The 21624-nt window shown below is 43.3% G+C and overlaps 1 long non-coding RNA gene and 1 pseudogene across 2 annotated transcripts; both read left to right on the plus strand.

Moving 5' to 3' along the window:
* Nucleotides 1-3421: 3421 nt before the first annotated feature.
* LOC144371345 (uncharacterized) lies at nt 3422-12031 on the plus strand. Of its 2 annotated transcripts, none has more exons than XR_013431422.1 (4): nt 3422-3507; nt 4826-4937; nt 6110-6165; nt 11885-12031. It is a non-coding gene; the product is annotated as an uncharacterized LOC144371345 (long non-coding RNA). The 2 variants fall into 2 exon arrangements; XR_013431421.1 differs by lacking the exon at nt 11885-12031 and adding an exon at nt 6689-6975.
* A 1653-nt stretch (nt 12032-13684) lies between these two features.
* LOC144371233 (nuclear receptor subfamily 1 group D member 2 pseudogene) lies at nt 13685-18879 on the plus strand (annotated as a pseudogene).
* Nucleotides 18880-21624: the final 2745 nt, after the last annotated feature.

The following is a 21624-nucleotide window of genomic DNA, read 5'->3' on the forward strand; positions in this document are numbered from 1 at the left end:
AATAGGTTTTATTTGGCTCATGCAAATATCTTTCAATAGAATTTCTGATTTCTGAATGAACCCATTCAATTTTATACTGCACAGATCCCAAGGTTTCTTTACACAATATTCTCTTCTTTTTAAAGCCTCACATAGAAAATGTCTCACAGGACATAGGAGGGGAATGACCCAAAGGATGACAGAATGGCTGGAACCATTCTCAAATGTGCACATACAGCCAAAACTTTAAAGGCACCTAATCATACTCTAAAACAATTATGAACCTATTTGATCCATTAATTAATAAATATCACCACTTTACCACTTGAACCAAATCACAGAAAATTGGAAACAGATGATCATTGGCTTTGATACCTTTACTTCCATTTCATTACCCAGAGATGATCAGAATGCCTAAGATCCTGGGGATATATTTTAGCTCAGCCCATGGTATTGCTTCATTGTTTTATTATTTTGTAAATAATAAAATATAACTTCATGTTGGATGATATATTCAAGCCATGAATATATCATCCAACATTGTTCTTCCCAAAACATTAGCCCAATTTCTGTGCATGCTCACTTACTATTTAGGAATTTTACTAATTGTTTGAACGTTCTAGAGGACCTGTTAGACTCGTAATGGACAAATAATCCAACATACTCTTGAGAACGTATGAGTGCCATAAGAAGAAAATAAAGTCAGCCTACAGCAATGGGCAGCTGCCTGCCCTCGGCTGGAGAAGCACTGGAGAGGGCACCAGGGCTGCTGGGCAACAGAGGCCTCCACAGCCCTGCAGGGAGCCTGGAGCACAGCTCTGCAGAACCATGCTCAGCCCTGGACAGAGGCACATGAGTTCCCATCACAGGCTAGAGTGTGACAGTCCCAGGTGCACGCCTGTCATGCCAGCCACCAGGGAGGCAAGAGGAACGTTTGATGTCAGCCTTGGCAATTTAGACCCTGTGGCAAAGGGGAAAGACATTTACAGGGGTCTCTGAATGTGTAGCTCAGGTACATCACTTGTCTAACAGGCTTAGGGTCCTGGGTTCAATCCCCAGAACCACACATATACCAAAAAGTGAACTTGGAACATCATTTAAAATGATGGGTCAGGTACACAGAAGGATTTCAATATCACCTCTCAGAGGAGCTCAACGAGATTAGAAGGCAACAAATGACCACCCGGACCATTGACTCAGTGTCTGAAACCCTCTTTGAGCGTGGGAAGAACTGCTGGCAAGATACCAGAGGACCAGAGTACTGTGGCCCCTGTAGAGGTGTCTCTTGGCTACTGACAAAGATTGTTCCCATCCTGGGGCAGCTGAGAGCAAGGTGGGCCTTGATGCAAGGACTAGTGCTTTAGATATAGACTATGCAAGCAAGGGACAATGTCTTTAATAAAACTGGAATTAAGAAGTCACTTTGATAAAATTTTTAAAAAAAGAAGAAAATAAGGTCAAGTAGAGGAACGGGCAGAGGCATCCAGAGGAAGCCCATTTTCACAGGAGAAAATCCCCCAAAGAAAAGCATCAGAATAGATATCAAGAAAAATACTGGGCTGGGGATGTGGTTCAAGCTGTAGCATGCTCACCTGGCATGCATGCGGCCCGGGTTAGATCCTCAGCACCACATACAAAGAAAGATGTTGTGTCTGCCGAAAACTAAAATATAAACATTAAAATTTTCTCTCTCTCTCTCTCAAAAGAAAAAAAAAAAGAAAAGAAAAATACCAACAAAAACAGTGTCCTCTCACTTTGTATCTACTCAACATGCAAAAGTTAGAAAGTTAGATAATACAATCCTGGCCACATACAGAGCTATTCAGAAGAGCCACTTGGCAGTGCTAAATCAAAGAAGTAAACATATATACTTTGACCTAGAAATTCCACCTGTCTATAGATTACCCTCATAGTGCTTAAGCAGTTTCACAAGGGGACATGCACAGGAAAATTTATCCTCATGTTCCTTACAGAGTTGTCTGTGCTTACAGGGAGTTGAGGGCTGTCAGGGTGCCCATAGGTGGGAAAGTCAAAAGCTAAAAATGTAATGGATGCCAACCTGGATATATTAATAGAAATCAATGAAAAACAATAGATTGATACATGACAATAAAATCCCTGAGTTCAAGTTCTTGCTATCCTACCTACCAACAATCATGCTTGGTCAAGATACTGACGTACTTCAAGGCAAAAAAGAAAGAAAGTATTATGCCATCATTAGTTTTCTTAAATGCAAAAAAGAAAATGGTAATATTTACTGAGCCATGACCTGTCATACATAATATGTGAGATTATTGTGGACATGTTGGTAAATGATTATCTACTCAGATATGTTCCGTGACTCACCAAATGCAAAGGCCCATGAAGAATTAGTCTCCACACATGAATTTTTCCTCAAAAGCCTTGAGTCAACAGGGGCTTCACAAAATGGCTTCTTGGCCAACTTGATGACCTCCTCCTCAGGCAATGCTTCCACCTGAAAGATGTCTCCAACTTGTTCTCACTCACATTTCCACAGTGCCGTCAAAAGAAACAACATCCGATACTCTATTGAATAAATCCTGAAACGGACCGAACACCGTACTTCCTTAAATATTTTAAAATTATCAAATGCAACTTCAACTCAATAACTTGTATTAGGCAAAATGCAACCTTAACCTCTTACACTGTGCTCTTTTACAGACTCACGTGTCCTAGGTTCTGACTTAACTGGACACTGAGCAGTCAGAACACGTGCTACTTCACATTCCTTACAGGTGTTCAATTCATCTCTGCCAAGCTGAATACAAATCCCTGGTCACTTGAGAATGGAAGCATATCTCCCACAACAGCATGCATCAGGAAACACTGAGGTTTTCATTAAAATGCCCTTTTGAAAATCACCTAAACCCTGCCAGCTCACTTTTCTCATCTCTAAAACGAAAGGTCCAACAGGACTGTCCACCTCGTGATTTCCCTGGAGTTTCCTAGAGGAATCAGGCTTAGGCTGGTGTCTGAAGTCAAGCATGCAAACAACCCATTTTAGCAATCAACCGCCGTCACTGGGAATCATCCCAGGGCACATTCTGCAAAAGCTGTCCCCAGGCGACTCTCTCACACACAGTGGAGAACCTGGGGCCCGAGGACTCCCTCCCCTGATGCCCACCCTATCGCTGCTCTCTCCTTGGCACTTCCAGGAACTGCACTGCTTTGCTGAATCCTTAAAACCCGCAGGGTCTCTTCCCATGTCCACCAGGAGCAGGAAGGAAACAGGACTTAAACCCCAGAATCCACAGGTGCCACAGGAAAACAAAAGGACACAGAGTCAGTGACACCTGACACCTGGGCGGGTCTCCCTTCTAAATGCCTCCTGCCCCCAGGTCACCTGGGCTCCCCTCCCCTCTCCAGGGGCCTGTGGGTCAGGCCCCCTCTTCTCCTCTGAGGTCCGCGGCGCAGGCCACAAGGCTGAGGCCACCGCGTCCTGAACAGGACCCTGCAGGTCAAACTCCACCCGCTGTGACCAGCAGCTCCGCCGAGGAGGGCCCTCAGGTGAGAACCGGGACCGCGGGGTCCGTGGTGGGCGCTGAGGGGACCGCCCCGGCGGCTCCAGGGGACAGGCAGCCGGGACCGAGGCTCCAGGGCGGCGGTAGAGTCCTCCGGGACCCCCCTCATGTGGGCACCTAGACCGGGGCCGCTCCTGGCCGCTCACCTTCTCCTGTCACGGACCCCGGGAGCTGCACCCTCCATCCGGGACCCGCAGCCCTGTCTCCAGGGCGCTACTTCCGGGCTCCTCCCCCTCGGAGCTCCCCGCGACAGCGGCTCAAAGTTCCCGCCCTGCACAGGCCCCGCCCCCATCTCCCGGGGACGCCTCTGAGGCGCTTCCCCTTTGGTCTGCTTGCTGGGGGCGGGGCCCTGCGCCCTTGCCGCCTGCCCTGCCGTCACCCCAGCTGGGGACCTAGGGTGCCGCAGGGTCCTCACCTGGATACAGACCCCCTCGTGTGAGGCCTCCGGCTGCCCCTCGTGGCCGTGGGACCCTGTGGACTCTGCCCCGATGCTCGGGTTTCCTCAGCCAGGGGGAGGGGATTGCTGCCCAGGAGGACAGGGCCCTGGGGAGGCGCCCGCCACTCCCCTGGCTTTAGGGACCGCCTCCGAGGGCCTCCTGGACAGCCAGCTGCGGGCGAGGGCTTTCCTGGGCAATGTGGTGAGCTCACTCCCAGCCTCAGGTCGGGAAGTGGGACCTTCCTTCAAGCAGGCACGACACTCAGGGTAGCACTGCCCTCTGGTGGCCCTGTGCAGTCAGCGATGTGGTAGACTCTCCCAGGGTACTGGGACTAAGCACCTAAGGAAAACTAAACCGAAAGAAAGCCCAGGACCCTGCTTCCCAGGCTCCCCATGAGATGGGCCTTGGAGTCCCCAGAGCGGCTTCTGTGCCCTGATGGGCCCTCCAGTTCCCCAAGCAGCCTTCCTGCTGAAGTCCCGAAGAGTTTGCTGTCACCCTGACCTTCCACCAGTTTTCCCCATACAATCCCATAACTAAGGTCACCTGGAAAGATGACTCAGTTCCCTGTATTTTCAAATGGCCAAAAGGATGCGAAGAGGCAGCACACGGTATGGATCAGATAGATGGTAGTTGATTGTATTAGGTAAAGGAAGTGTCAACTAAAAGAGAATGACTACTGGAGACATTAGGGTGCCCTCTCTATCCTCTACTCTTCCCCTTCTATAGTGTGTAGCATTCTGGTGCTTGGCTGTGGTTGGTCCAAGGATAACAGATGTGGTAAGATGTACAGTCACTGAGGTTGGGCACTTCTGCTTAATATTTTGGTTTAATCGTATTTTTTTTTAAACCTTTGATTGCTGCCTTCAGAATTTGCCACTACAGAAGAAGACAGCCTGAAGACAAAATTGCTAAGAGGAAAAAGGCAGGCCCAAGATCACCATGGAGAAGTGAAGATGGAGTCCAGGTCCATCTATGAGCAGTGAGTGAAATTCATTTTGGGAATTGAGCCAGTTAGTATTGGGATTTGATATGGCTTGTAACAGTGTACCAAGAAATTTTGGAAGGTTTTCCAACTAGACAAAAATGATGCCCCATAGTGAGACAGTTTGAGAAAATGCCTATAAAGCTGTACATCATACAATGTGTAAAATGAGCAACTTCCCTATGGGACTAGAAAAGTAATATTGAACAATTATTTAGAAAACTAACTCCTAAGAGCCACCAGAATTTTTAATATTTGTATAACAACAAATGCTGTTAAAGGAGGGTTGATAAATGAATTTGCAGACTGTATTCAAAGCCTTAGATGGAAAGAGAATTTTGTCCTGCCTTTTCTCCACAAGTAAGTTGCCTTTATTTAGCTGTTACTCCATGGATACTTCATTGAATCTATTAATTATTTGATGTAGAAAAAGATCAAAGGACAAGAACTGAAGATCACTACTCAGGTTTTTTTTCCAGGTTTTGAGAAGGGTTAGAAAAGAAAATCCAGGGATATTTTTTCTATCTATTAATCAAAAGGATATTATATCATTTTTCCTTTCCAGTGTGGGATCTGTGTATTGTTTATGTCATGTCTCTTCAGGTTTCTTTCTTTGGAATACGTTTCTCCTTTTCTTGGTCTTTTATAAAATTAATATTTGAGGATTATCATCCTCATTTTTTTTTTCGTTTGATGTACAGTCAAATGGACTTTTCTATTAGCTTACAGTTCTTTGAGTTTCAGTAACATTGAGACTCAAGCAACCAGCAGCACCATTGAGTAGGATGTTAGTTGTAGGTTTGTTGTGGCTGCCCTTTACAAAACCTCTGAATCTGCCAGATAATCATCATTATGTCCATAGTGTGAAAATCAAATGCGAGTCTAGGGAAGTAAAGAAAACACTTTCCTCAGTTCACTGCACTTCAGCAAATGCTTCTCATTTTTTCATATCCCCTTTGGCTCACTTAAGTGACCCACTCCTGCTTTAGGTACTCTCAGGTGATATTTTTATTTCACTTGTGTCTTTGAAGCATGTCCCAAAGGTTGTGTTCTTCTTTATTTAGGTTTGCTCTACTATGATAACATGTCCAAGGAGGTAGTTTAACTTTTATTAACCTATATATCCATGTATCTGTCACTCCATCCATCATCTCTCTTCTCTATTGCAGACATATGCACATCCATGTATATTCATCATCTGTTCTCAGTAATTGACAACATGTGGGTAAGTTCATTTTGTTTTTACTTACATTTACTAATGCCCTGGGTTTCCATATTATTTAGAAATAAGTGCAAGGCATCATATTATTTTACTCATAAATAGAAAAGTAGGACAAAACTATCATCATGGTCATCATGCAAATAACACTGAATTCTTTTTGATTTTTCCAGTGTCAGCAATAGAACTGAAGGCTGCAGTACTGCTAGGCATGCATTTTAACCCTGAGCTACATCTGCAGCCCTATCCTAAATTTTTGTTTCAAAACAGGATATCATTAAATTACCCAGTTTGGCCTCCAACTTGTTATCCTCCTGCTTCAGACTCTGAGTTGCTAATAACCATGGCTTCTTAATATTATCACACAGACAACCAGTGTTTATATTTCTCCAGTTTTCCTAACAAAATACTCTTTTAGGGTTTGGTTATTTGGTTCATATGGATGAGAAGGCCTATGCTTTGCAATTGAATTCACCTGTCTCTTAAGTTTCTTTATTCTGAAAGTTCTCTGTTTATTTTTTTCTTGCAGTGAAAGCAATGAGTCATTTATCCTGAAGAACTTCTTACACTGGGGTGTTGCTGAGTGTCTCCCTATGTTCTCACGGATCATTCTCTATGTCTCACTATCTTCCTATCATCAGTAGTTACATTTAAGAGCTCAGTCTCTGATTTTTGTTTGTGTACATGTGGGTATGTGCATGTACACATATGAAGAACAGTTTACAGGTGGTGTAATTCTAACAGGAGTTGTGCAAAATCTGTCATCATATGATTTGGGCAGTTATTGATGATCATTGCTTGGATTCATTTATTCATCAGGAGATATAATGTATTGATATTCTGATTCTATCATTCTTTATTATAAGTAGCTGGGATACTTCTCTAAGAAGAAACTTCCCTTCATTAACATTTTTCTTCCCTGAGGATCAATGTCTGATTCCCAATGTGCGAAGTAGTTTTCAAAGCAATCCTCCCAAGTGACCACTTCTTCTTTTGCAGAATCATTTAATATTCATGGGTCCAAAAAGATTGAATGAGTTTCAGTTTATTGTAGCTCTTTTCTTTCCCACTGTTCAAATTGTCCTATTCTTACCTTTGAGAGGGATCCTTTTCAAGTCGGTTCTGGAGCTGACCATATCCTGTTCCATACACCTTTAACTCTTCAGTTTGGTGGAACCTTAGAAGTTTGCTGCTTCAACCTTTCTTCTTTTCCATTGAAGCTCATTTTTTCTTATCATTCAGAGACTTCCTGAGGGCCCTAATTATGTATTTACACTAACTTCTTTCTTCTGCTAATTGACGTGTTTCATGTCAACACAGCAATCATTCTTGATTGACTTTAGAATATTTGGGGGCATTTTTGCTGTAACCTGACAATTCTACAATAGAAATCAATGCACATTTATAGAATCTGGGATAAGCTCTAAAGTTATTCAGCATGTTATCCTATTATTTTTCAACTCCTTTAATCTCAGAGTCCCTTAAAGTTTTGTTCTTCTTAATTGAGGATGAACAACATCATCTCTAAAGAAGATAGAACCCCAGGATTGGTTGGGGTTTTATCTCATTTATCCTCTTTGAATCAATGCTCCCAGGTGAGAGGAAAAATTGATTTCTTTGAATTTCTGAGCCTCTTAAGGAGCACAAACAATGAAATTGTAGTAAATGGCACAATAAGATTGTGCGTGTGCTACTTTTAATATTCAAATATAAATACTGTATTACAAATTTATGTGTACAAGATATATATATAAATGTAAACCCTAAGTAACCCATGAATATTCTGTTTCTCAACCCAAATTGCTTTCCTTTAATGCCATAACAAATTGCTTCCTGATATATGAGACCCTTAGGATAGATTCCTATTGATAGACCCAACCTGATCTTTTCTTAAAATTGGGAGCCATCTCGCCACAAAGCCATTAAAAGATAATTTCAGCTTTACTATAAATTACTGCAATTCTGAACCTGCTTTGAATGCCTGCCCATGCCTTGAACTCACCCATGCCTTGCTCTCTGACCAGATAGCAGCCCTTTCTGAAACTTTAGTGATGCCTCATAAATCTTGGCCTTCCCTGACCAGGCAACGACCCTCTCTGAGGCTCTAATGACCTTCATAAATTCTGATGTTGGGGCCAGCAAAAATGTAAACTACCATTAGTGTTATGCTCCTCAGAGTTTTGTTATCTGTAACCCCCCTTTGTGTAATTTTCTGAGCTATAAAGCTGGGCTGCAGGAAAGCTGCAGTGGCTGTCTTGTTCCAGCGGTTTTGGGTGGGAGAGGCAGCCCGGACGGTCATAATAAGTTTGCTTAATTTAATTTTAATTGGAGTCAGTGGACTTGTCTTGTGTCATGGTCTAACACTATTTTCATGAATACTTTGAAGAAATCACTTATTTAAAAAGAGCAGATTAGAAAGATACCATGGAGAAGAAAGATGGTGGATTAGTGGAAATTTGTGGTTTTCACATCTCCATGAGTTGAGACTCAAACAGTGAAGAATCTCCTTCTCCAGGAGGTGAGTGAGAGGGAAAAAACACTCCACTGACACTGAACACTGGAAGAGTTGGGTTACATCAGACAAGGCTAAGGAACAGAATTGAAGCTGAGCTCCAGATGGGCTCTGGGGGTAGGGAAAAAATACAAAGTCTGAAAAGATCTATAAGTGCTGATATATGTTGGTGTGGGGAACCCCAGGATTAGAGAAGGAGCCCACCCTGGGTAAGCCCAGACGCTACTCAGCCCAATAAACTGGTACAAAAAAATCAGTCTTTCAGCCATACACAGGGAACATAGACTTAAATACCTCCATGAAACCAAGCTGAAATCACACGTGAATCTGACAGGTGCCATCTGCAAGATCTAAAGTGAGAGCAAAAAAAAGGAGAATCTCTAGTATAGAGATTTTCTGACATGGAGAAAATGGAGAAAAACCTTGCCTGGGGGCAATATAGATCAGAGAGTCCAGAGAAATCCCATGCCCCTCTCCCTGACTCCACTGAATCATCAGCAACCAGGACCAGCAGCAGGGAGAAACCAGGTGGGGCAAAGAGACAGAGCTCAGTGCTCAGAAACAGCTTTGCCTGGAAATAATATAGAACCCAGAGGTCAGAGAAAGCCTGTGACCCTTTTCCCCCTCCATTGAACCTGCAGCCAACAGTGCACAGAACCAGTAGCAGGAAGAAACTGAATGAGGAGGAGTGACTGAGTTCAGTGCTCTAAACCACCCCACATGAGAAGCCAAAAACAAACACACAACCAACCCTCAGTATCCCTGATAAACAGCACCAGTGAAGGATCAACTTTCTCCTACCACAGGCGGTTCCCTGTACAGGGTACTGGAATACAGTCCTGAAATATCATTGACTCTTTAATGCCTGAACCCCCCCACCATAAAAAAATACCTGGGAAAGTAGCAGATCAAATTCCCACCCCTGGGAGCTTCACTTGTAGCAACCCATTGTACAGATCCCAAAGACAACAATCAGGAAGTCAAGCTGATAGCATCTTCCACAGCTCATCTTGAAGGGTTCATTTTATGTATGTAGATGCTCCATGGTTTGGGGCCTAAATATTTATGATTGTTATGTCTTGTTGATGTATAGTTCTCTTAAGCAGTATGAAATGTCAAATAGATCATAACACAATAATGGACTTCAACACACCTCTCTCACCATCTATAGATCTTCAAATCAAACACTAAATAAAGTATCTGACATGATGCTGACATGGTCAAGTTTGCAAGTCTTTTTCTTTGTGAAGGAAGAAAGTATTTAAGGTTTTTGTGGGCTGCAGGGTCCTTGCACACCTAGTTAATGCTGCCATTGAGGCAGGAAGGGTCTATGGATTAGATCTAAATGAATGAGCACAGGTATGTTTCCCCCAAAACACTTCATTTATGAAAATAGGTGGCGACAGGATTTGGCTCATGAGCCATAGTTTGCTAACCCGTTATACAATAGTAAGAGAGAGAGGAAAAGAGAATGTTCTAACTCAGTTCCTTTAACTCAGTTAACTGATGAGACAGATTTTTTAATTTTTCTGTTTTCCTTTATGTCTGGGGAGATGCAAATCAAAAATGTTGGAACTGTGTATTTTATTTCTGTATTTCTTATGCTAACAAGTTTAGGACTGAGTAAATCTTGCAGTCTACATCTGAGCCTCTTTGTCTCCTGTCAACTCTCACAACTGCCAAGACAGTGACTTTGCTTCTGGGTCACACCAGCTATTCCCTAAAAGGCTTGTGTTCACCTGCACTTCAAATGCCTGGATTTGAGGGGTACAAACCCCCAGCCCAGCACTCTTTTTGCTCCACATGTACATTATGCAGGCAATGCATTATTCAGCTCAATTGAAGAGCTCAGGATACAAAGCCACTGTGTCTTACGTGTCCTCCCACACTGCCAGGGACATTATTCAAACACTTGATGCTTGGGGTCCTTTTGCTGCTTAGCTAGCTCCCTTATCTTAGCTGAAAATAAATTGCAAACATCATCAACAAGATTCCTTAAGTAAATCTTCCTGTGCCTGCTCATATCAATACTCGATAGAAAATTATTTGAAATAATCTCTTTCTTTCTCAGATTTCACTTTTTGAATTGCCCAGGAACCTTGGAGTGTGGGTGGGGGGGACAGTAAGTTCTGGGCAACATTGAAACATTTTGTTTTAGATGCTGTCTCTTCACACTTTCCTGGTCCCTCCTGATTCTTTCAGTAAGGGGCCAAATAATGTTTAAAAAATGCTAAGAATGATAATGGCTAATATTTATTAAACACTCAGCACTTTTCTTGAAATATCTTATTTAACTCCCCCAACAAGCCTCTTAGGGAGCTTTGACTAAAATCCCTAGATTTGCAGAGCCGAGCTTTTGTCCCCAATTTCCAGTGGACTCCCCAACTTGTACTATGCTCTGTGGACCACATCACCCACACTCCAAGCCCTTGGACTCCCCAGCCTGTCTGGCTTCTTAGTCAGGTAGCCTTTTTGTTGACAGGATAACAAAATAATGATCACATAAGTAAATTTCTGTTTTTTTATGAAAACTTTCAGGTTCACACACGTTGTCACTTTCTATTATCCCAAACAGGTCAGGAAAGTTAAAATAGAATTGAAAAGAAAAACCATAATATTTAAAGATGAAAAAAAAAATGAGGATTTCCACATACATAGGTAGAAACTAGCAGAGTTGGGAACTCAGTTCAGGCTACTTGTTAGTCCGCTAAAGTGTCCTTTCAGGGTGCTATGGTTCTCCTCAGGAATTCTCTTTCCCCAGGGCAGTTCAATGCTTTCTTGTGATTAAGGCCCAATGGAACCAACCTAGGTAGCCTTCATCAGATGAATGGATAAAGAAAATATGTCATATATGCACAATGGAATATTACTCATTCAGAATGACATCATGGCATTTGCTGGTAAATGGATGGAGCTGGTGAATATCATGCTAAGTGAAATAAGCCAGTCCCCCAAAACCAAAGGCCAAATGTCTTCTCTGATATGCAGATGCTAACTCCCAGTAAGGGCCGGGGTGTTAGTACCTGAAAAGATAAAATCTTATGGGAAACATAAGGGCACGAAGGTTGGGTGTAAATCAAAGAAGATCATTTGGGATTTTGAAAATGCTTGGTGCAGGAGGAGCAATAAAGTATCTGTATATTTCCTGTTGATGCTAAAACAAATCACCTCAAACTTAGTGGCTCAGACCAACACACATGTGTCATCTTACAGTTCTGGAGGACAGGAGTCCAAAGTCACTGAGCCGAAATCAGAGTGCCACAGAGCTGGTTCCCCAGGACTCCAGGGAAAACCCCGTCCCAGCGCCCTCTGCCCGGCAGTCCCTCTGCCCTCAGCCTCCTGCACCTGGTCACTCGACCTTCTCTCTAACCTACCTCCACACCCACTCGTGAGGACGTCTGTGACTGTGGTAGGTGGAGGACAGTTTCCCACCTCGAGGTTCTTCATTCTCTCTGTGCAGCCCTTTACCATTTAGGGTACAGACTGATGGGTTTGGGAGTGTGGAGGGGCTCCTTAGGGCACATTTAGCTGACAGCAGTTATCGGGATCTCTACATCCGAGCGAGAAAGGTCCTGACCTTGGTCATTCCTACTCGCTCCTGTTGAGACATTTTGAATGCCCACTGCAGTCAGATGAGCTAGAGTGCTCCCGTAGCTTCTCCACTGGCAATGGGCTCTGGGGTTGGGGTCCCGGGCCCATGTGCGGTGGAGAAAGCTCCCGGGTCTTTGTGTAAGTAAGTGTCAGCACACTGAGGCCAAGCAGTAGTGGGCCAGCTCTCCCTTCCTTGACCATGCCTTGTCCCTGCAGAAAGGGGTGGCAGTGGGGACAGCTGTATCCCCATTCCTGCAGTGTTCAGGCCCCTGGATCCACCTCCTTCTTGATTTCCTCTCTACCAACCCCAGGATCCCCTCTGTCTCTTCTTATTCCACAGAAGCTACAGACTCCAGCACTCCACTGAAGCTCTGCAGACAGGAGAGAGGCTTGGAGGAAAGCCCGTGTGTCCCCCGTGCCCTCAAGTGTGGCACACTCTCAGTGACTCCTGAACCACCAACCTCTGGGCCTCCGAGCCTCACAACTGCCTGTATGGACTCCACAGACCCTCCTCCTCCTGGTGGGTGCCCATACAGGCCAGAGCCCCCTAACTTGTCCTCACTGGTCTCCTGCAAACAACAGGCTCCCGGGACTGAAGCCCACAGGAGGGCAGCTTGCTCCACCGGTTTAGATGTCACGGAGTCCTTGACAGGCCAGTCGTGCACCAGAGCTGCTTTGTGAGTGCAGGTCGGTGTGTGTGCATTTAGAAGTATGTCGAGCATAGGTACAAGCATCTGTGTGTAATGCAGCTGTGTGCATCTGTGTGCATCTGTGTGCAATGTGTATATATGTATGTGTATGTGCCCTGGAGAGTGCACAACTCATGGCAGCTTTGGGACAGTCTGTCACCTGGGATTTCTGATACCAAGTTCCTGTTGTCCCAGGTCCCTGGCTCCATCTGACTGGCTCCGCTGCCTCCTTCCCACTTCCAGGACTCCTACAACCACAAGCTGGCTGCACAGTGCTCGGGGCTGAGGGATTCCCCACCCTTCTGTCAGGTGCTCAGTGTCAGGGGTCTGGCATACCCTCCCCGAGGAGCTCAGTGCTGGGCATTCTGTGTGGTTTGGGTCACTTTAGTGGCTGATCAAATTGGCCCACTACCTTCTCTGATGAGGTAAATGAGCAAGTGCCTTGTGTGGCTTCACATATTTCCATGAATTGCTTTTAGAATAACAAGTTTTGCCTCTTCTATTCTGGCCTTAAGGAATGAACGATCACGTCAAAGGCATTAGTTACATTAACATTTCTGGCTGTTTGGAGGGTGTCCACCCCTGGCCTGGCAGGGCCTCCTGCTGCCTGCAGTCCTGTGAAGCACACTTTGTTCTGTGGCACATCAGGATGGCAGGCCAGAGGACTCAGCTGCCCAGAGGTACATCTTGTTGAGAATTCCTCCTGGTGGATAGCAAGTCCCCTGTGGTCAGGATGGCTGTCTGTTATGCCTGCTTGGAGTCACCTGGAGCAAGTTTTGTGGCCGACGCTTCTCCCTTTGTCTTGGGACCTCCTGCTGTCTCTGGGAGCATCACATCCCAGCTCCTGTAAGGGTGCTCTGCAGGGTGACCGGAAGGCCTGTGGGCATCCCTCCAGCACCCGTGACACCTGTGTAACATGACCTTAGCCCTGCTCCTTGACTGCTGACCACACAAGGTAGGCATCTCAGTGGGCCCCATCCCTTGAGGGTGGTAGTGTCTTCTGGGGGCTGGCTATAAGAAGCAGGCAGCCCTCCTGAACTTCCCCACCATGCCTTCCAGCTGTAAGCAGGGGTCAGGGGTCTTTATGTTGGGAGAAACACACGTTCAAGGCTGCTGACTTTATATGAGTACGTATTGTAAGAAAAAATCTCCTAAGCTGAATTCTCTAGGTTATAGTTGTTTTGATGTTTGCTGATAAAAAAGATAATTAGTCTCTTGTGACCCAGCAGATCCTAGAATATATACCTTTCTAAGTCACTGGAAGACCATTTCACTTTTTTTTTGTTTTTAAAGGTGGTTTTTCCATGTTTAGTTTTCGATGATTGATGCCTGTCAGACAGCATCGTCCACTTTTATTTCACATACAGAACCCCATTAAGAGCCCAGCAACTCTGCAAAGGCACAGGTAGGAGGCTCTGGAACTTAGGCTCCCTGTGGTCAGGGGCCAGCAGGACTGAACTCGGGGAGCTGGGAGGACTCTGGGAGGGGCGTGGAGACTGTGGGAGCCCAGCCTGGGGAGGGCTCTGAGGAGCCCAGGCTCTGGGGGTGGCAAAAGCCTCAAGCAAGCAAAAGGAGGCTTGGGGACAGTGGCCTCAGAGGCCTCTTGCAAGTTTGTTGACTGTGTGTGGAAACAAGGTGATGGCCAGGAGGTCGGTGGCTTCACTGACCTGGCATTTAGGACCGGAGGTCACTTCAGTCAACACGAGCCGCTCCTCCTAGGTGGGGTGGGGCTGAGAGCCTCATGGAACACTGGGAATATGGGAGAGGGTAGCTTCAAATGCTGGTTGAGGACGGGGTCTGGGTCTGGCCTTGGGATGAGATGACCTCTGCTCACCAGAGTGTGGCAACTTGTTGGAGGAGTATGCTCGGTTCAGCCTCTGCTGGCAGGCCCTGTCCAGGACCACTCTCTCTGGGCTCTTCTTCAGGCCATGGATGTCAGTGGGAGGCATGGGACAGCAAGCCCTGGGGTGAGGTCTTCATGGTGCTGCTGAAGGCCCAGGACCAGCTCCTGGTGGGAGGATCTTGGCCTGCCCTGGGATCCACCTGCGGGTAGGGACTCACCCGCATTTTGCACTCCACCCTGGCCATTCTGCCCTGGCCCCCAGGCCTGGGGAGACTGACAGGGGAGGTCATCAGCTAAGAGGGTGGGAAGGAATGGTATTGGGCCTGTGTCATCTTCACACCAAGATTTCCAGAGGAGCCGGAGCACTGAAAGTCCCTCTCCATGTTCCTGGGTCTCAGGCATTCTGGATCAGGACCAGCCTGTGTCCTGAGGGCAGCAGAGGTCCTTGTCTGAGCAAGGAGTGCTGCCTGGTGGGAGAGTGTTGGGGTTGGGGTGGACAGGGGCCTGGCTACTCCATGTCCTAAGAGAAGCGCCTCGTGCCGGCCCCATTCCTCCTCTCTGGGGCGCCTGGGAACTGTCACCAGGAGGCAGGTGCTGGCTTCCTGCAGTGCGGTTGGAGGAGCTGAGGAACACACCCCTCCACACAGACCCCGCTGGACACCTGTGCTGGCAGGGCCCACTGTGGAGCTCGGCTCTGTGCCTCCTGGCCCAGTCCCTGCCCAGTGCCCTGGGAGTAGTCAGTTATTATCACTTTCATGTCACAGGGAAGAAGCTGGCTGTGGATTGGGGACACCCTCTTCCCACAGGCAGCAGGCCTCATGCCCTGGATGGCTTTGTGCTTGTCCTTCTTGGTCCAGGACTGCAGAGAGGACTGCTATACCAGGCTGGAGCTGGGCTGCCCAGAAAGCCAGGGCGCACCTCCTCACTCTCCCCTTTTCTCCAGCCCCTTCTCAGCCCAGAGCAGGCAGAAGTGTGTCTCTGGGTCGGGCTGTTCGCCCGGGGCAGCTGATGCTGGAGCCCGGAGCGGCCCCTCTGGTTCTTCTTGCTGTTCTTTGCAGGACATGTTAGTTTACACAGTTGCAAAATTTTTCTTTTTGCTCCTTCTCAGCACTGATAGCAATGCCTGGATCTTTCACATGAATTTTTATTTATATTGGAACATGATCCTTGCTTCCTTTCCTGATTCTTCTTAGGCTTGCTTTTCTTCCTCTCTGAGCTGCAGTTTGAGCCTTGGCCATTGTGCATGGAGGAGGGAGGAGTCAGACTCTGCTATGGCCTTAGCTGCCTTTTGTTGGAGAACTGGCTTTGAGTCTCTTGCAGATGTGTTAAGTGTCCTCTAACCAAGATTCTCATGACCAAGTAGGGTGCCGCCTTTCCAAATGAGGGTAGTCTGGGTGAATGCTTGTTCCTCTGCTTGCATTGAAACCTGGAGCTCTGCTGCTTATCAGGGTCTTCCAAGATGTTGGTGTTACACGTTTTGTTCATCTATTTCCAGCATGCATTTCCAGCCCTCCACAGTCAAAAGAGAGGAAAGATGAAATTATTCCTGCTTCTTTTTGATAAAGTCGCAGGATGTGGTAAGCTCAGTGCTGCACAGCTGAGTGGAAGGCTGTGAGAGGGGCAGAGAGAGAGTTAGCCAGGGGGCCAGAATCCTAATTCCCATCCTTTCTTGCATCTTTTTGAAGTCCATCCCAGGAGGCTGTACTATTTTCTTTGTTGGGATGCTGCTGATCCAGTTTTTGCTATTTTCAAAAGTGTTCTTTTTGTTTCCTGTGTGTATGTGTGTATGTTAGATAGGGTCTTCCTCTGTTGCCCAAACTCCTGAGTGCATGTGATTTTCCTGACACAGCCTCCTGAGTGCTGAGGCTACAAGTGCAAGCCCCCAAACCAAGTGTTTTTTTACATGACAGTAGAATATATTTCGATGTATCACACATACATGGAGTACAACTTGCCATCCCTGTGGTTCTACATGAAGTGGAGTTACACTGGTTGTATATTAATATATTAACATAGAAAAATGATGTCCCATTCATTCTAGTGTCTTTTCCAATCCCATCCTCCCTTCCTTTCCTCCAATTCTACCTGTCCACTCCTGTGAACCTACTCTCCCCACTTCTGCCCATTGTAAGTCAACATCTGCATATCAGAGAGAGTTTTCAGCCTTTTGTGTTTGGAGACTGCCTTATTAAACTTAGAATGACAGCCTTCAGTTCCATCCATTTACCAGCATATACCATAATTTTATTGTTCTTTATGGCTGGGTAATATTCCATCATGTATATGTATTAAAAAAAAAACAGAGGAGGCTAATTGAAATGCAAAATGTGATGAGGATCATGATCAACAGCAGTTCAGTGGTCACTTGCAGAATGACAAATTAGTAGAATATCATGAACAGACATCTTTACCAGCCCAGGAACAATTGCAACCGATCCCCCAGTTGGAGAAAGAAAACATCAAAAGCTCTCCTCTTCCCTCTTCTGATTTTGCAAAGGAAGAGGTGATTGGCATGGTGACAGGAGCCCACAAGGATACATTTTTGTATAATCAAAAGCAGCAAGAAAACTCAGCTGAGAGCATGTGGCCCCAGAGAAGAGAGTGGATTCCCAAGAACATGGAGTGGTAAAATTTAAACCATGACCATTATGGCAATGGGCTTAACAGCCATTCTCCTTGTAGTGAGAGCCAGCAGCATCTCAACAGACAGTACAAAGGGAGGAACATAATACATTTCCCAAATGGGCATGCCATTTGTATTGCAAATGGGCATTGTATGAACTTCTCCAATGCTTATACTCAGAGTATGTGATGGAGTTCCAATAGATGGATTTTCTCAGAATAAGAACAAGAATAGTTACCTGTGCAACACTGGAGGGAGGATGCCTCTGGTTTGTCCAATGAGTAAGTCTCCATCTATGGATCACATAAATCAGGGCATAAAATCTGGGAAGAATTTTCCAAGAACTTCACTCCGGCAGTGAAAGAAGTGTTGGAAATTGCAAAGCATACTCCAGGATTCAGAGATCTCTCTCAGCATGACCAGGTCAACCTTTTAAACACTGGGACTATTGAGGTTTTAATGATACAGTTTGCATCATTATTTGATGCAAAAGAGCATACTGTCACCTTCTTAAGTGAAAAGAGAAATAGTGTGGATCATTTACACTCAGTAGGAGCAGGGGATCTGCTAAACTCTCTGTTTGAATTTAGTGAGAAGCTAAATGCCCTGCAGCTTAGTGATGAAGAGATGAGTTTGTTTACCGCAGTTGTCCTAGTATCTGCAGATCAATCTGGAATAGAAAATGTCAACTCTGTGGAGGATTTGCAGGAAACCCTCATTCATGCACTAAGGACCTTAATAATGAAAAACCATCCAAACGAGGCTCTATTTTTACAAAACTACTTCTAAAGTTTCCAGATCTTCTATATTTAAACAACATGCCCTCTGAGGAGCTCTTGGCCTTCAAAGTTCATCCTTAAGGCCTTTGTTTATTTGAACATGAACTGATGCTAACTGCACATTTTGTGCTAAAATACTTATTTATATGTGTGTACCCTATATGGAGATAAAAAAGACAATACAAGATTGTAGGTTATCTCTGTGATCATACAGTAGCTGTTTGGATCAGGAACTCTTCAGCCATGATTAGACATTGACTGCATCTCCCCAGTGGACCAATTAGCTGTGTCACACTTAGACTGGAGAAGTTATACTGGATTATAATCACACTGAATGTTAGACTTTTTCATCTGCCAAAACCAAAAACTATTTTATTCTCCCTGTGATATACATATAGTGCACGATCACAAGTACAGGAGGATGTAAAAAATCAATCCTTTGTGGTAGAAGTTGTGTTGAATATTGGAAATCTTGGTATCACCACAGGACTGTTAGATCTGGTTATCAAATACTTTGGGGGCTGGGAGAGATTAATGTTTGTATTTTACTTTGCCACTTTTAAAGTATATGAACTTGGGCATGTACTTGGTTGTGGAAAATGAGAATTGATAGTGTCCTCAGTGCCCAACCTCACAGAGATACTAAGAAATCTCTATAAAGCATATTTACCTCTTGGAATACAAGTACTATATAAAAAATATAAAATGTTTGCTATTACAGTTATTCATAATAATATTCTTTTCTTATTTCTGAGCATTTCTGGGAAAAAATTTCACACTTCACACCAGTCAATTTAGGGTTCCTGCATATGTGTGGGTATCCTACTGATACATACATTCAGAGTTTATAGATACATCAAATACATAATATGTGTACAAAGTATGTATATGAATAGTTATACATAAATATATCTCTTTACAATATTTTAAACCATGAAGAACTTTATCATACAATAAATTTAAGAGGTGTCAAAAGACCCGAATTAGGTGCTTGTTGATTTTACTTGTTGATGATAACATAACCATTCCTCTAAAATGTTTAGATGGTAGAATATTGAATTCATGCTCTATTTTTATTTAAGTGACACTTTATGTAAAAATGCAGCAGGCAATCAAGTCCAATTTTTTAAAAAATGTGTATTTTTGAGTTCATATTTGGTAAATCTTTGGTTCAAGGTACTAGTTCTTTAGAAGTTCATCCAGATTCTTACCTTGTGCTGTAAGGTTGCATTGCTGCCCCTCGTACACATGCTGCAGCTTGATGACATGATAAAGAATTTTGGTTCTTTCTGGAGAACTAATTAAGGAAACTGTTTACTGTGTTGCATGTGTGCTTGTATGTGTTTGCATATGTGTGTGTCCTTAGTTTATGTGTTTTTTCCCCTCCTAAAATAACACTACAGGAACTTTGTCAATTAGATTTAATCTATAATTGAAATCATTTACTATATGACCTACAGGCTTAGAAATTGTGTAGTCAGAGACTTTGATCCACATGTCTTATGGTTTTATTAAATACTTCAGATCAGTCTCTGTTCATGGCAGTGGTAGAAATAGCCAAAGTTTTAGAATTTCATGTTTTTATTTTTCCCTAAAAAATAGAAATTAATTGGACTTTTTTGGTAGAGATGCCTTCTTTATAATATTTGGATTATATAAAATTGTAAAATGTTAAGAGCTCACTTTACTGCACTAAGCCTGTTACTTTCCTGGTATGCGAACAGAATTCTTTATTTTTTAATATAGTTTAACTTGTTGCTACTGGGATTTGAATTTCTGTTGCACTCATTAAATAATTTAAAAAAGAAAAAACCTCTCATTATAAAAGAGGAAAGGTGATGGTGATGTCTATAACACAACACGAACCACAACTGTGATTTACCTGAAGTAGTATGACGGTTACAGAATACACAGTTATAGTTTTGTGAATTCTTACGTAATAGCATTATCTTTGTATATTTTCTCCTAAGATAAACAGTTGCATAGTTTTCTTCTATGAGGGATAGAAACAGCTTTTTGAAGTGATATTGAAAATTTTATAGATCACATTCTTAAATTTTTCCTTTTACATAAGCCACTTTATTACATGTATCTTTAAGACCATTAAGTCATTAGGAATGTGTAACCAGAACTATGCTAGTATTGCTTGTAAAACTTTAGTTAGGATTAATATATACATATATGCATCCACATGTAGGCATAGAGATTCTCATTTTGTTTTGTAAAATTTTATTTGAATAAATTCCTCCTATAGGTAATGGGAAACAAAATTAACAGTTCATATACCACTCATAGCCTTTCTCATATTTGAAAATAGCCCAGTATAAACTGCTATTTCTAAAGTTACACCATGAGCTGATCACAAGCACATTCTTTGATTGAGTCATGTTACAGACTTATTAAGTGCAAAGAGGACAACCAATGTAGGGAACTTCTGAGTCTGTTGCTTAATAATGTACTGTACAATTTAAGTGATGCTTTAACTCTGATTTTACATTTTAAAGTTAAAATGTGGGCATTATGTCAACAAGTTAAAACATTTTCACCCTGTGCATTTAATATATGTCTATGGAATCTGGGAGAGGACTTCAGGATTCAGAGAGAAATAGCTGAGGGTAAGGAGAAACGTCTTGGGATGAAGCTTGTCCTTATGGTGATAGTTTAATTACAGATTTAAAAATCAGAAGAAAATTTCATTTGATTAAGTGTATTGCTTTCATATGTATATTTTAAGAAATTACCATTGTAATTTGATGAGGTGATTTATTTTTTGCAAACATCATCACACAGCAATGTGTAGAAGCTCAGATAGATTTATTACTGTGCACGAGAGTAAATACGTATCTCAATTTTTCTTTTTCTTTTTCAATATAGAGTTTGCTGAATGTACAATAAGACTTTATCACTTAGGATATAGAAATTTTTAGGGGTGGGGGGAGGGGCTCTGTCAGAAAATTGTAAACAAAGACTGTATTGATTTAATCCAAAAAATTAAACTTTAAACTATTCTTGAATTAACATAAAAATAAAATAACTATTGTTTTAAAAAGATAGAAAATATATTGTTGACAGGATATGAGTTGTTTATTTTCTACATACTGTAATTGATGAGGACATGGATAATATCTTCATGTTTCTGAGAAGTAATATGTACATGGGGGGAGGGGATAATAAATATTATTTCTAACTGAAAAAAGAAAAGAACCAAAAATCATGCCAATAAGTCAATGAAAAACCAATCTGTAAGGCAATTTTCTAATATATTGAATTTACAGAGAAATATGTTAATAGATTGTTATCAATTAACTTTTAATTTGAAGTTTTACAAAATAATTCTTTAAATAATTAAAAAAAATGACTTTTAGGACTTTGAGCAAAACAAATTGTTGCATCCTAAATCCTGCTCTAGTTTCCCTTGGCATTTGTCT

Source organism: Ictidomys tridecemlineatus, chromosome 16 (assembly GCF_052094955.1).
Source record: "Ictidomys tridecemlineatus isolate mIctTri1 chromosome 16, mIctTri1.hap1, whole genome shotgun sequence".
NCBI classification, from domain to species: Eukaryota; Metazoa; Chordata; class Mammalia; order Rodentia; family Sciuridae; genus Ictidomys; species Ictidomys tridecemlineatus.